The 14,235-nt window shown below is 39.9% G+C and overlaps 1 long non-coding RNA gene across 1 annotated transcript in view; it reads right to left on the reverse strand.

Annotated features, from left to right (window-relative positions):
* Nucleotides 1–2,372: 2,372 nt before the first annotated feature.
* The window catches only part of LOC126484566 (uncharacterized), a 180,081-nt gene continuing 168,218 nt past the window's right edge, over nucleotides 2,373–14,235 (reverse strand). The window contains exon 3 of the long non-coding RNA XR_007587879.1: nucleotides 2,373–2,515. This is a non-coding gene — a long non-coding RNA (uncharacterized LOC126484566). The remainder of the gene's footprint in view (nucleotides 2,516–14,235) is intronic.

Raw genomic sequence — 14,235 nt, forward strand, 5'->3', positions numbered from 1 at the left:
CATTACCTCCAGATACGACTTCACTGGTCATCACGGCTGAGTTCGAAGCGGGACTCATCACTGAAGACAATTCTACTCCAATCCATGAGAGTACAGGCGGAAGACATGTCTGGAAATGCCCCAAACAGCGATGGAATATGAACGTGTCTGTTGCCCGTCATACGGCCAGACAACCAGGAATAATGGACTACAGTACCATTTCTTTTCATAGGAGGACCCCTTTGGTTGTCATGCATAGCACCTTTAGAGCACAGCGATAAGTCGACGATATTTTTGTTGCCCTTCATGACAAGCCGACCTTGGCTTGCAATGCAGCAAAATAATACCGGCCCGCATACGGCGAGAGTTTGTACTGCTTGCCAAACTTCGGATATATCACCAGTTGAGAATGTTTAGATAAGGCTGTCAAACCACGTCGGGATTTTGACGATCTAATGCTCCAATTGGACAGAACCTGTCACGATGGCAAGATGTACCTCAGGAATACATTCAACAATATCAATCAATGCCAAGCCAAATAATTGCTTGTTTCAGGGTCAGAGGTGGACCAATGGGGTATTGACTTGAACAATTTCTAGAGCTTTCTCTTGAATAAATCATCCAATTTTTCGGAAGTTGTAATCATTTGTTTGGAAGATGTGAAAATTACCGAACTATTAATGTAATAAGTCATGGTTGCAAAATACTAACGCGAATTCTATCCAGACGAATGGAAAAACTGGTAGAAGCCGACCTCGGGGAAGATCAGTCTAGATTCCGTAGAAATGGTGAAACACGTGAGGCAATACTGACCCTACGACTTATCTTAGAAGGTTGATTAAGGAAAGGCAAACCTACGTTTCCAGCATTTGCAGACTTAGAGAAAGCTTTTGACAATATTGACTGGAATACTCTCTTTCAAATTCTGAAGGTGGCAGGGGTAAAATACAGGGAGCGAGAAGCTATTTACAATTTGTACAGAAACCAAGTGGCAGTTATAAGAGTCGAGGGGCACGAAAGGGAAGCAGTGGTTGGGAAGGGAGTGAGACAGGGTTGTAGCCTCTCCCCAATGTTATTCAATCTGTACGTTGAGGAAGCAGTAAGGAAAACAAAAGATAAATTCGGTGTAGGAATTAAAATCCATGGAGAAGAAATAAAAACTTCAATATTTTGCCGACGACACTGTAATTCCGTCAGAGACAGCAGAGGACCTGGAAGAGCAGTTGAACGGAATGGGTAGTGTCTTGAAAGGAGGATTTAAGAACATCAAGAAAAGCAAAACGAGGATAATGGAATGAGGTCGAATTAAGTGGGGTGATGCTGAGGAAATTAGATTAGGTAATGAGACACTTAAAGTAGTAAATGAGTTTTGCTCTTTGGGGAGCAAAATAACTGTAGATGGTCGAAGTAGAGAGGATATAAAATGTGGACTGGCAATGGCAAGGAAAGCGTTTCTGAAGAAAAATTTGTTAACATCGAGTATAGATGTAAGTGTCAGGAAGTCGTTTCTGAAAGTATTTGTATGGACTGTCGCCATGTATGGAAGTGAAACGTGGACGAAAAATATTTTGACAAGGAGAGAATAGAAGCTTTCGAAGTGTTGCGCTACAGAAGAATGCTGAAGATTAGATGGGTAGATCACGTAACTAATGAGGAGGTACTAAATAAAATTGGGGAGAAGAGGAATTTGTGGCACAACTTGACTATTAGAAGGGATAGATCGGTAGGACATGTTCTGAGGCATCAAGGGATCACCAATTTAGTACTGGAGGGAAGTGCGGAGGATAAAAGTCATAGAGGGAGTCCAAAAGATGAATACACTAAGCACATTGAGAAGGATATAGGTTGCAGTAGTTACTGGCAGATGAAGAAGCTTGCACAGGATAGAGTAGCATGGAGAGTTGCATAAAACTAGTCTGAAGATCACAACAACAGCAACAACAACAACAGCAGCAACATATGTACATCACATCTACCGATTTCTGTCCCATTCGGATGATTCCTTTGTGGTGCGCCGTTATTCTTTTTTTGTCTTAGTGTGTCTGCTACTACATTACGATATGCTGCAGAGCGGTACTGAAATTACTCCATTACGATATCCTACTCAACGACATTGAAACAGCTTTGCGGCACGTCCACTACTTAACACAGCGTGCTCACGGTGGCTGGACGAGTGGACATTTCTTGTTTACTGTTGTTAGTTCAAGCTGCCACCGTAGCTACGGCGCTGGCGTCGGCTATACGTCGGGAATAAAATCATCAGAAATTTTGAATACCATTTTACAAAACGTTCGTAGGATGAACAGGTGGCATTATTAACATGACAATTACGAAGTGCAGTACAGATCGATGGCAAAGGCAGGTGGGCGGGTGAGAAAGGAACTCACGGGAGGAGAGGTTTCCGCGCGCTGCCCTGGCCCTGGTGGCGGCCGCCTCGTCCTCCATGCGCCTGCGGATGAAGTAGACCTTGCAGCAGGAGAAGCAGATGGACAGGCACAGGAAGGTCGCCAGCGCCACGCCCAGCACCGGCCACATCCTGCAACACGAGTGTGGTTTCAGTAATGTCTTACTAAAAGAAAACAAAGGGTGTCATTACGTAACACTTCAGCAGTAGGCAATCAGACATCATCTGACTGGGAAGAAATTACATGTGGTGTTTCCCAAGGTTCCATACTAGGTCTACTACTGTTTCTTGTGTATATTAATGACCTGTCATCTGTTACATTACCAGATTCCAAGTTTGTCTTATTTGCAGATGAAACAAATATTGCAATAAACAGTAAATCAAATATAAATTTAGAAAGGCCAGCTAATCAAATTTTTACTGACAAGTGGTTCATAGCCAATTCACTGCCATTAAACTTCGAAGAGACCCACTTTATGCAGTTCAGAACCTTCAAGAGATTTCCTTCCGGTGTGTTTATAAAATATGATGACATGGAAATAGGAGAAGATGAGAGTGTAAAATTCTTGGGATTACAACTTGATGATAAATTCAGGTGGGAGCAACATAGACCTACTAGCGAACTGCTAAAGCGCCTAAACAAGTCTGTGTTTGCAATGCGAATGATGTTAGACATAGGAGATATTAATATAAAAAACTGCCATATTTTGCTTATTTTCCCTACATTATGTCACATGGTATCATATTTTGGGGTAACTCCACAAACAGAGAAAAAATTTTTAGAGTACAGAAGCGTATAATAAGAGTAATGAGTAGTGTAAATCCAAGAACATCATGTCGAAACATATTCAAAGAATTGGGCATATTAACCACAACTTCTCAGTATATTTATTCCTTAATTAAGTTTGTTGTAAATAATGCATCTCTTTTTCCAACTAACTGCTTAGTACACAGTATCAATACTAGGAATAAGAACAACATACATAAAGATTTAAAATCACTTACTCTTGCCCAGAAAGGAGTCCAGTATTCAGCAACGCATATTTTCAGTAAGTTACCAGCAACCATTAAGAGGTTAGTTTCAGACAAGGCACAATTTAAACATAATTTAAAGCATTTTTGGTGGCCAACTCCTTCTATTCCATCCACGAATTTCTCAACAAGTGCAGTAGACCATTTTAATTAAAATTTATTATGCTTTAATGTTTGAGAATACTTGGTTGTAATATCCAAGAAACTAGCAAATGTCTGAATGATGGATTTAATGACAGCAGATGTAAGTATTAAACCTGTAACTATTACAAATGTAAATGTAATTCATGTACATAATTTTACTGTTTATTGACTGAGGATCATTAAAATTAATGAAACTCAAGTTTTTCTAATTACATTTTTATAATGTGTTTATCTGACATGTTCCACACCCAGGAGGTTTCCCTCTTTTATGGGTATGTGGAATGAATAATTAATCTAATCTAATCTAATTATCAGTAAGCCCAATTATCTATACTAGTGTAGCCTGTGGTCGAAATTAGACCTGTTGCGTCATTGTACCTGATCTGTGACAACAAACGTCTTACATCTTAAAGTGCCTTAAATTTTAGCTGCAGAGCTGATACGTAGCAGATGCTGCATTGTAGTTCCGTGTATTCTTGAAATAATTCTTTGATTTCTCTTTATTTGTTCGATCATTTGAAGCAAATCTTTGATGCCCTGCCTTGAAAAATAGATATTGTGTTAATGGCGGCGAATTAACTATTCCCTGGTGACAACACAACGTGAATGTCGCTGTATCTCGTAAACTGATCTCAGACGCAAGATGATTTGCGTAACAAAATCTGCTTTGCAAATTCATCAGACTTCAATTACAGTTCTCAAAATTAGTGGGAATTATGTTCGGTGCACATTTAAATCCACCTCTCAGAACGACAATAGAATTATGGTTATCAACATCTGCATTAATCCTATTACTTTCGCTACACAAAAATTATGTCTCTCTAGGTCTTCGTCTTACAGTCCGACATAGTTATGTTCTTTTTTGAGGCACACCCTAAAACAAATGTAGTTTATAATAAGGGACGTTGTATCTACTCAAAATGAAAAAACTAAAAATTAGGAGCACAATAAATTTTGTGGTGACGATAACGTCAGCCCAAGCATACAATGGTAATTCTCTAGGCCAGCTGTTGCTAGTATCTCTGAGCGGTGATGTGGCACAAACAGAACGTTGCAGGGATTCCGTTACCAGTTCTTGGATGGCAGGTGGACACACGGAGGGGTTACCAAATTGTCGACCGGAACCTTGACAACATGTATGGCGTGCCATCACGTTGCCATGCAACCTAGCATTTGGCCACAGTCACACCCGAATTTCCCTTGAATCTGGATATTGGACGATCCTACTAGCCCGCCAAATGGGGACCCACAACGGGCTCGCTTTAAGACTCTGTCAGTTGCTGATAACGCTGTCTCATATGAAAAAGGAAGGAAGATTAGAGTTTAATGGCATGTCGACAGCGAGATCGTAGACGGAGCACAAGTTCGGGAAGGGAAAAGACCTAACCGGTTTCAAAGAGACCATCCCGGCATTTTCTTGGAGCGATTGAGGAGAATCACGGAAAATTGAAATCTAAATGGCCGAACGGAAAGTTGAACCATCTTCCTCCTGAATGCGAGTGCAGTGTGCTAACCACAGCGCCACGTCGCTCGGTGTGAGATGAGTACGCATCGTCTCCGTATCTTTCGCATACACAGTAACGGGCCTAACAACACCAAATATCAGCAACACTAATGCAGTCTGGCGGTCATTTTACTCGTTGCAGAGAATTGCAGCTCTAATCGTTTTCATAGTCGCCCATGGTGTGGACGCATACGAAGTTATACTGACGCCCGACCATGTCTTCTGCTTGACATTCTCGTCAGACAGTATAGATTGAGCCCACAAATTCCGACCAAGTTTTATGTGGGGGGGGCTTTCCTTTGTTCTCGAGTAAATACCATGACATGTAAGCCCCTCCTAAATACTTATCCCCAACTGGAAATTCCCCAATGTAGCACCAACAGCGCGCCTGGTGGCTAAAGTTCTGCACCACACAAATAATAGAAATAATACGTCAGGTTAAATCAACGAATGAAAAAAATTATTCTAAAATCATAGATGTTTATGTTGATATCAACCTGAATTGGATGTCACAAGCTTCAGATCTGAAACACCTACGCTGTACAGTTGCTGCATTACGGATAATAGCACACTGTGGACGTAAAACTGTCAAAAAGTGTACATACTTTTTCTCTATCCATTTACTGATGTCTGATGGCGTCTTATTGACCTATAAGAACACGAGTTGTAGAAACTGTTAGTTGCATAGAAGCGTTTAATAAGAGGTGGACCCCTCGAGGAGGTCCAGTAGCACTCTCTTCCCTTTCACTAATTCCTTTTTCTTTCTTCTTCTTCTCTGAGTCGTTCGTCTTTTGAATGGTACGATGTGACCTGCCTCTGTCTTGTCCCCACTTCATCGTCTCACCATACGTCCTCAATTATTTGTTGATTGTATTCCAATTTCTGTATTCCTCTAGAGTTTTTACTTTCTATAGCTCCCTCCAATTTGTTCCCTGATGTCTCAACATACGTTCAGTCATCCTCTTTCTCTTGCTTGTCAGCTATTACCGTGTGTTCTTTTCTTCGCCGATTCTACGGAGAACATCCTCATTCCTTTTATAATCAGTCTATCTAATTTTCAACTTTCTTCTGTAGCAACACGTCTCAGAAGTGACACTTTTCCCACAGTCCATGATTCAGTAACGCACAACGCTGTGCTCCAAACGCACATATTCAGAAATTTCGTCCTCAAGGCCGATGATTCTAGACTTGTTTTGGCCAAGAATACACTCTTCAATTTTTATGTGTTTCGTCCATCATGTATTATTCCAAGTTACCAGTATTCATTAATTTCATCTGCTTTGTGGTCCCCAGTAGCGGTATTAAGATTATGGCTAGTCTCATTCCGGAAACTCCTTATTACTTTGGTCGTTCTACGTTTAATACTGAATCCATATTCTGTACTCATAAGACTGGTCGTTCCATTCAATACGTCCTGTATTAATTCTTTACTTTTACTGAGGGTAGCAACATAATCGATGAAAGTAGTATATGAAAGAGTTCCGGCTCAAAGATCGTATTGATTAAGAATGCCAAGATTTCAATTTCACCACATCACCCGATCAAAAATTTATCTATACCTCAAAAAGAGAAATTTTCATTTAATTAAAAAATAAATTATTCAATTAAATATTGATACTCAAAAAATTGAATTAAAAAAATTTAAGAGCCTCGATTTGGGGCCTTTAAAATAAATGAAAAATCTAAAATTTATTCTAATCCAATAACATTAATTCGGACCATCTTTATTTTGTTTTTTACCGCGATAAATAAAGTGTCATCCAATAATTTTCTCTGATTTATCATCGTTTTCTGAAAGGATTTTAGTATAACGATTTGGAAGAGTAACTTTAAATTTGTCATCTAAAAGTAATAAAACTTTTTCACCATATTTAATTCGGAAAATTTCAGCTTTTGAAATGATGTAAGATTTATGTTTTTTCATCTCTGCACAACCATTGATATTTGTTAACTTCGGTTAATAGATCTTCAGTGCTACCATTCATGTTTTGTGTTGCTTTTATTTATAGAGAAGAAAATATAAGTTCTCAAAACTTAAAATGTGAAGAGAAGAGAAGAGAAGAGAAGGGGACAATATTTTAGATTTATATGGTGCGTTTTTGTTACTAGTAGCACCCATGTCATGTAATGTAATACGTGGTGCCAAATAAAATAACGTGGTACATGTTGTCATGTCGTGCAACATGACACATACCACCATGTCATTCAACATGCCATTTGTCATGTCGTAGAATACGCCACAATGTGTCATTAAAATTTAAGATGGATGCATCCCCGCTCTGGGATACTTATTAATGTAATGGACAGCAGCTCTCGAGTACTTCATATGGTAGACCCATCCCACTCTGTGTTTGTTCTTAACATCCCTCACCATACAGCCAGCAGGGAACGGGTTTGGAGAGAAATGTTCTCCTAGGAGAAAGCACCAATCCCTCAACCACCCAGAAAAAGAAATTGTCTTAGCGTCCCTCCAGAAACAAATCCACGCCTGGAAATTCTATCCCCCAAGAAAATCTTTCTAAGCTGTTACGAGTGTGCTTTTCAGCCATACGATATATGATATTATATATTGTTTGCTACGGCTGGGGAATCTTCTGGATTTTGGGCACAGGGTCAGGGGTTTTAAATTGCAAGATATAGGTGTATCAACACTGCACAGCTTAGAGAGCTCACCACGCTGGGCAAGGAGGGTTAAGTCGTAAAAAAATTCAAACATGTCAAGGTTTTTTGATTCAGATGTCTTTGAAGTTCCCAAGTAAGTCGAATAGGTAGTTCCGTCTTGTTGCATACCTATCTCTGCCCAGTTTCCATACTGGTTCCCAGTTTTTACTCTACAATATAGCTTGAAAACCAACGTAGGTTTTTGTTGACTCGGAGGCGACTGATATGGTATAGCTCTTTTTTTATTGTCTTTCGAACCATGTTACTTGAGTTGGGGACCTTTAGTCTTGCGCCTCTACGGTTACCTGCCTGCTACGGTTGAATCTGCCCAGTATAGCATACTGGACCTTCAGATAACACAAGCTTCATCACCACTTCAAGGTTACATGACCACGTGAGCGTTTTTGTTTTATTTTTCATATTTTTAATTGTTTTTATATTTTTTGTTATTTTGTTTTAATTTTTAACATTTTGTTTAAATTTTTTATTGTTTTTTAATGTTTTGTTTTACAGTTACACATTTTATTCGTGTATGCATGACAGTGTAAGCACAAACATACGAATAACAACCATAAATACTTAACACAGTGCACAGAATAACAGCAAACATAAATATGAAACCGAACGAAATATTAAATACTCTGCGAAGTTTATGATAATAATGTATGCGAACAGCTTGTATTACATTGATAAACTAACGATACGACCACATTACATAGATAAATTTATGATGCGAAGAAAAACGTAGGATGCTTATACCAAAAAAAGACGTGGTCAGTTGGTTTAAGTGAAATAATAGCATTGAAACTTAGGAAGATGGGCTAATCTCTCGGTGTCCACATACTGCTGTTAAAAAAGTTTGCTTGTCAAGCGGCGTCTGGACGGCAAAAAGCTTACAGCTAATTTAACAGCAAGACCAGACTGTACCAACGATGAATGACTTCTGCCAACGCTTCTTATAATTACCGGAGGTAAATTTTTTTTATCATCTGTGTCACTGTAAACTTTCTCAGCACGCGCGATTCGCACAAAACCTGACTTTGCGTTCATTATATGTGCAACGTAAGATCGCTGTATCGTGGCAACGGATAAAGATTTCACAGAACAACTGGACAACGATTAATTACATGCATTTGTCTACCTGCTTACAAAATATGCACCGACTGAAACATAGAAGTGGTACCCGTAAAAAAACTCACAAAAACCTGTTTATGCACGCAAAATCCGAATGAAGCTGGATTTTTGAAAGCTTGTCTTCAATTTTATCGTGAGAAAGCACTTTTCGTTTAGTTAATTCAGTTTAAACCGTTTTCGCTCATTCATTTAACGTAAGAACGAATTTTACTTGCTACACCTAGCTCAACTTTAAATCGTAGTACGTATTTCGACGACGAAAAAGTTTCGTTTTCACTCATCATTTATCTACCATCGTGCAAAGTTTTAACCGATTCATTCAAGTTTAAAATATAGAAGTAGCACACACCAAAGACCTCACAGGAAAACGTGTTTTTTTGCATGTAAAATCCAAATGAAGCAAAATCTTTTCAAACATTTAAAACTTAGACCAAGTCCAATATTTTTGCATGTAAAATCAGAACGAGGGTTTTTGCACGGAAAAAAACGAACGGCGCTCATGCAAATGGTGCCATTAGCTGGGCATTAATTTCAGTCCAATTAAAATCTTTTATAAAAGGAATTAATCGATTCGCACATTATTCCTAGGCGCCAGGCCCGGTTGGTTGTTGAAACCTTGCTTAATGTACTGTAACATAGCTACAGTAAGAAAGATATTCAGATGGCTACACAAACGGCCGCTGGTCCGTTAAACCAAAAACCTTTTATCCCACTCTATAAGGATTATACCCTTTTCCCTGTTGCTTAATCGTATTTTTCTCAGTATTTAAATCAAGTTGAACATTTTACGTTGTCGAATACTTTTTTCAGGTTGACAAATCCTTCTTTTTTATTTTTAAAGCTGATTTACTTTTCTTAAATCTCGCTTCCATTAGCAGGCACACAGCGGAACTGCCTCTCTGGTGTATATAACTTCCCAAAAGCGAAACTGACAGAGATGTAACTCATAAGCAGACCATAATGCCTTTCATTTCTGACCCAGACGAAATTTAACGGCATTGGTATACTGGAAAACCACCGAAAACGTGTATCCCAAGTATATGACAAATACGAAGGCAATCAAGTGCGTTCGCGTGAATTCGTAATCCTTTGACAAGGAGGCTGAAGGATGCGTAAGAATGGGTAGTAACCACACTGGGCACCACCTACAGGGGCAACAGACAGAAGTCTATCGTAGAACAGAATATCTAGAGATATGTTTACAGGTTTTTTCCTTATTTTTAAGCACTTCTATCTCATTCGAGAACATGGTACACTCCTTTTTTTAAATGCAATATCCTGGACAACGCTACAAGTGGAAACGACTTACTTTATCCTTCATGTAGCTTTACTGTGCCAAAGAAAGAAGTAGTGTGTTCAACCATACAGATATTTGACTACTTACCCAGTGATGTGAAACATCTAATAGCTGATGGTTAAGTTCATAGTCAAACTGAAATCACATGTATTTGAAAACTTCAACTATTTGAAAACATCGACTCTACAGAAGCTTTTTCAAAATGTGCAATGGTGTAATGTGTACGTGAGTATGTGTATGTGTTAAAAAGATTGCACAAGGAGTTCACTACAAATTACAGTAAGAAAACAATCAAGCAAGTGGTAAACATTGATCTCTCTTTCTGGTAGCTGTAAGTCATCCTTATGGAACTACATATCATGAGATGTTATAAGAAGAATATTTAGAATATTTGTTACGTATCAGTTGTAAACCAGTTCCACTATTTACTGGTCGGCTTAGATGTTTTGGAACTCTTTCTCAGTAACATTGGCATCATCAGACGTACCACTGTTAAGTGTGCTCCATTCACAAAGGTAAATAATTTATCTAGGTCAAGACCTAGAGTGAATCAAGAGGTGAACCATGCGAGGAACCATTAAATATAATGCTTTTTCACTCAGAATTTAATTTCATTCGCATGTTATCTTTCGCTAATGTGACTCTGTTTTCTGTTGCTGAAATATGTCTCTATGGATGGACGGCGGAAGTTTCATACCTATTTAGTTGCACCAGTACAGTTTCAGAGTCTACACATTCAAAGGCCATGAAAAATATACAGGAGGCGGCAAAAGTGCAATGGGTCTTCGTTAGTTCTTCCAGATCTGAGTTTTTGAGATCATGTATTGCTTTCATAGTAGAAAATCCTTTATGAAAAACAAAATGATCAGCTGTGCTTTCCAACAATAAAGCCCATAGGTCAGTTTTGTAGAGGTTTATCGACGAAGGAGAAAGAACAATAACCGAGTTTTCTCAATATCATAGCTCCTTTCATAAAAATAAGCTAGTTAGCATTCAAAAAAATTAGCTGTTTACCATTCGTGGACGTTCTGGTTAGACGGAAGAATGATGGCACTTTCTCATCCTCCGATATAAAGCGATGGCCTGCAGAAAGTTTTCGATTGGTATAGTTTCGGTAAGGAGCTTGCGCTACTATGCATAGTATTCAGGGAAAATACATGTTCCATTTGACAGATTCACGGCGCACTTTAGTTGACGCCGAAAGCCAGCCGTTCGGTACGAATGATATTATTCCAACCAAAACCAGACATTCTGTGACGAGGGAAATATGAAATGTTATTGCAGTAGCCTGGGTCTTCAAGACACCTAGCCAAACTCTTCAGACAACGTGCACCACTGATAAAAGGGAAATTAGGGCCTAACATTCCGTCGGTGTCGAGGTCATTAGAGACACTGCACGTACCTAGGCTGGAGGACGATGGCGAAAGAAATCTGCAGCCTTACTGTCAAAAGATTAACCCCAGAATTTGTATTAACTGATATAAGAAAATCACAGACAATCTTCCTATCACTTAGCCCCGAATCAAGCCGCTATGAACACACTGTCTTCGCTTGTAGATTGCATCCGTGACAGCAGGAGCTTACGCTCAGGACTGGAGTTCCTATGGGAAGAAGTTCCAATTATTTGATGGATGTATCGCGATCCCTGTCTCCCTTTACAGTTTTTACCATCTTTGGTTCACTCTGGTACCTTGGAAGTTGTTCCCTGATATCTTAACGCATATCCTGTCATCCTGTCCCTTTTTCTTTGCAGTGTTTTCCGTATATTCCTTTCCCCTCCGACTCTGCGTAGAACCTTCTCATTCAGTACCTTACCACTCCACGTAATTCTGAACATTCTTCTGCAGCGCCCCATCTCAGATGTTTCTACTCTCTTCCGTTCCGATTTTCTCAGAGGCCATGTTTCACCCCCATAGAATGCTATGCTCCAAATTTACACGTACATTCTCAAAAATTTCTTTCTCAAATTCAAGCCTATATTTGGTACTAGCAGACTTGTCTTAGTAGGGAATGCCTATTGGCCCGTGCCAGTCTGCTTTTTGTATCCTCCTTGGTCCGTCCATCATGGGTTATTTTGCTGGCTAGGTACCAGAATTACTTAACTTCATTTACTTCGTGATCACCAATTCTGAAGTTAAGTTACTCGCTGCTCTTATTTGTGCTATTCTCATTACTTTCGTCTTTCTTGGATATACTCTCAATTCATATTCTGTAGTAATTCCACTCAATAATTCCTATAATTCTACTTAGTTTTCACTGGGGATAACAATGTCATCAGCAAATCTTATCACTGGTAATCTTTCACCATGAATTTCATCCTGCTCTTGAACCTTTCTTTTATTTCCCTCGTTGTTTCTTCTATGTATATATTGAACAGTAGGGGCGAGAAACTACATGCCTTACATTCTTCTCAATCCGTTCACTTTGTACTTCCACTCTTATAGTTCCCTCTTGGTTTCTGTACATATTGCATATTACCCTTCTTTCCCTGTAGCTTGCCCCTATTTTTCTCAGAGTTTAGAACTTCTTGCAGCGTTTTCCATGGTCGAAAGCTTTTTCAAGGTCGAAAAATCCTATGAACGTGTCTTGATTTTTCTTCAGTCTCGCTTACATTAGCAAATGCGACATCAGAAATGCCTGTCTGGTGTTCTTACTTTTACTAAAGCCAAACTGCTCATCGTCTAACAGCTCCTAAATTTTCTGTTTCATTCTTCTAATATTGTTCTTGTCAGCAACTTGAATGCATGAGCTATTATGCCGACTGTGTGATAATTCTCGAACTTGTGAGCTCTTGCAATCTTCTGAATTGTGTGTATGAGGAAGATTTAACCTTTCTTAAGTCCTGTGTCTTACCTTCCTTCTCACATAAGGTTCGCCTTATATAAAACTCTGCTGCTGCCAGTATTCCAATACGCTGCTATTGTATGGGGCATCTCAGCAGAACGGAACCTGTTGATACTGCAGACAGCGAAAACTAGCGCCTTAAAACGTATACTGAAAGTACGAGGGCAGTTCAATAAGTAATGCAACACATTTTTTTTCTGAAACAGGGGTTGTTTTATTCAGCATTGAAATACACCAGGTTATTCCCCAATCTTTTAGCTACACAACACTATTTTTCAACGTAATCTCCATTCAATGCTTCGGCCTTACGCCACCTTGAAATGAGGGCCTGTATGCCTGCACGGTACCATCCCACTGGTCGATGTCGGAGCGAACGTCGTACTGCATCAATAACTTCTTCATCATCCGCCTCCCACGGATTGCGTCCTTCATTGGGCCAAACATATGGAAATCCGACGGTGCGAGATCGGGGCTGTAGGGTGCATGAGGAAGAACAGTCCACTGAAGTTTTGTGAGCTGCTCTCGGGTGCGAAGACTTGTGTGAGGTCTTGCGTTGTCATGAAGAAGGAGAAGTTCGTTCAGATTTTTGTGCCTACGAACACGCTGAAGTCGTTTCTTCAATTTCTGAAGAGTAGCACAATACACTTCAGAGTTGATCGTTTGACCATGGGGAAGGACATCGAGCAGAATAACCCCTTCAGCGTCCCAGAAGACTGTAACCATGACTTTACCGGCTGAGGGTATGGCGTTAAACTTTTTCTTGGTATGGGAGTGGGTGTGGCGCCACTCCATTGATTGCCGTTTTGTTTCAGGTTCGAAGTGATGAACCCATGTTTCATCACCTGTAACAATCTTTGACAAGAAATTGTCACCCTCAGCCACATGACGAGCAAGCAATTCCGCACAGATGGTTCTCCTTTGCTCTTTATGGTGTTCGGTTAGACAACGAGGGACCCAGCGGGAACAAACCTTTGAATATCCCAACTGGTGAACAATTGTGACAGCACTACCAACAGAGATGTCAAGTTGAGCACTGAGTTGTTTGATGGTGATCTGTCGATCATCTCGAACGAGTGTGTTCGCACGCTCCGCCATTGCAGGAGTCACAGCTGTGCACGGCCGGCCCGCACGCGGGAGATCAGACAGTCTTGCTTGACCTTGCGGCGATGATGACACACGCTTTGCCCAACGACTCACCGTGCTTTTGTCCACTGCCAGATCACCGTAGACATTCTG

This window comes from Schistocerca serialis, chromosome 6, assembly GCF_023864345.2.
Source record: "Schistocerca serialis cubense isolate TAMUIC-IGC-003099 chromosome 6, iqSchSeri2.2, whole genome shotgun sequence".
Classification (NCBI taxonomy): domain Eukaryota; kingdom Metazoa; phylum Arthropoda; class Insecta; order Orthoptera; family Acrididae; genus Schistocerca; species Schistocerca serialis.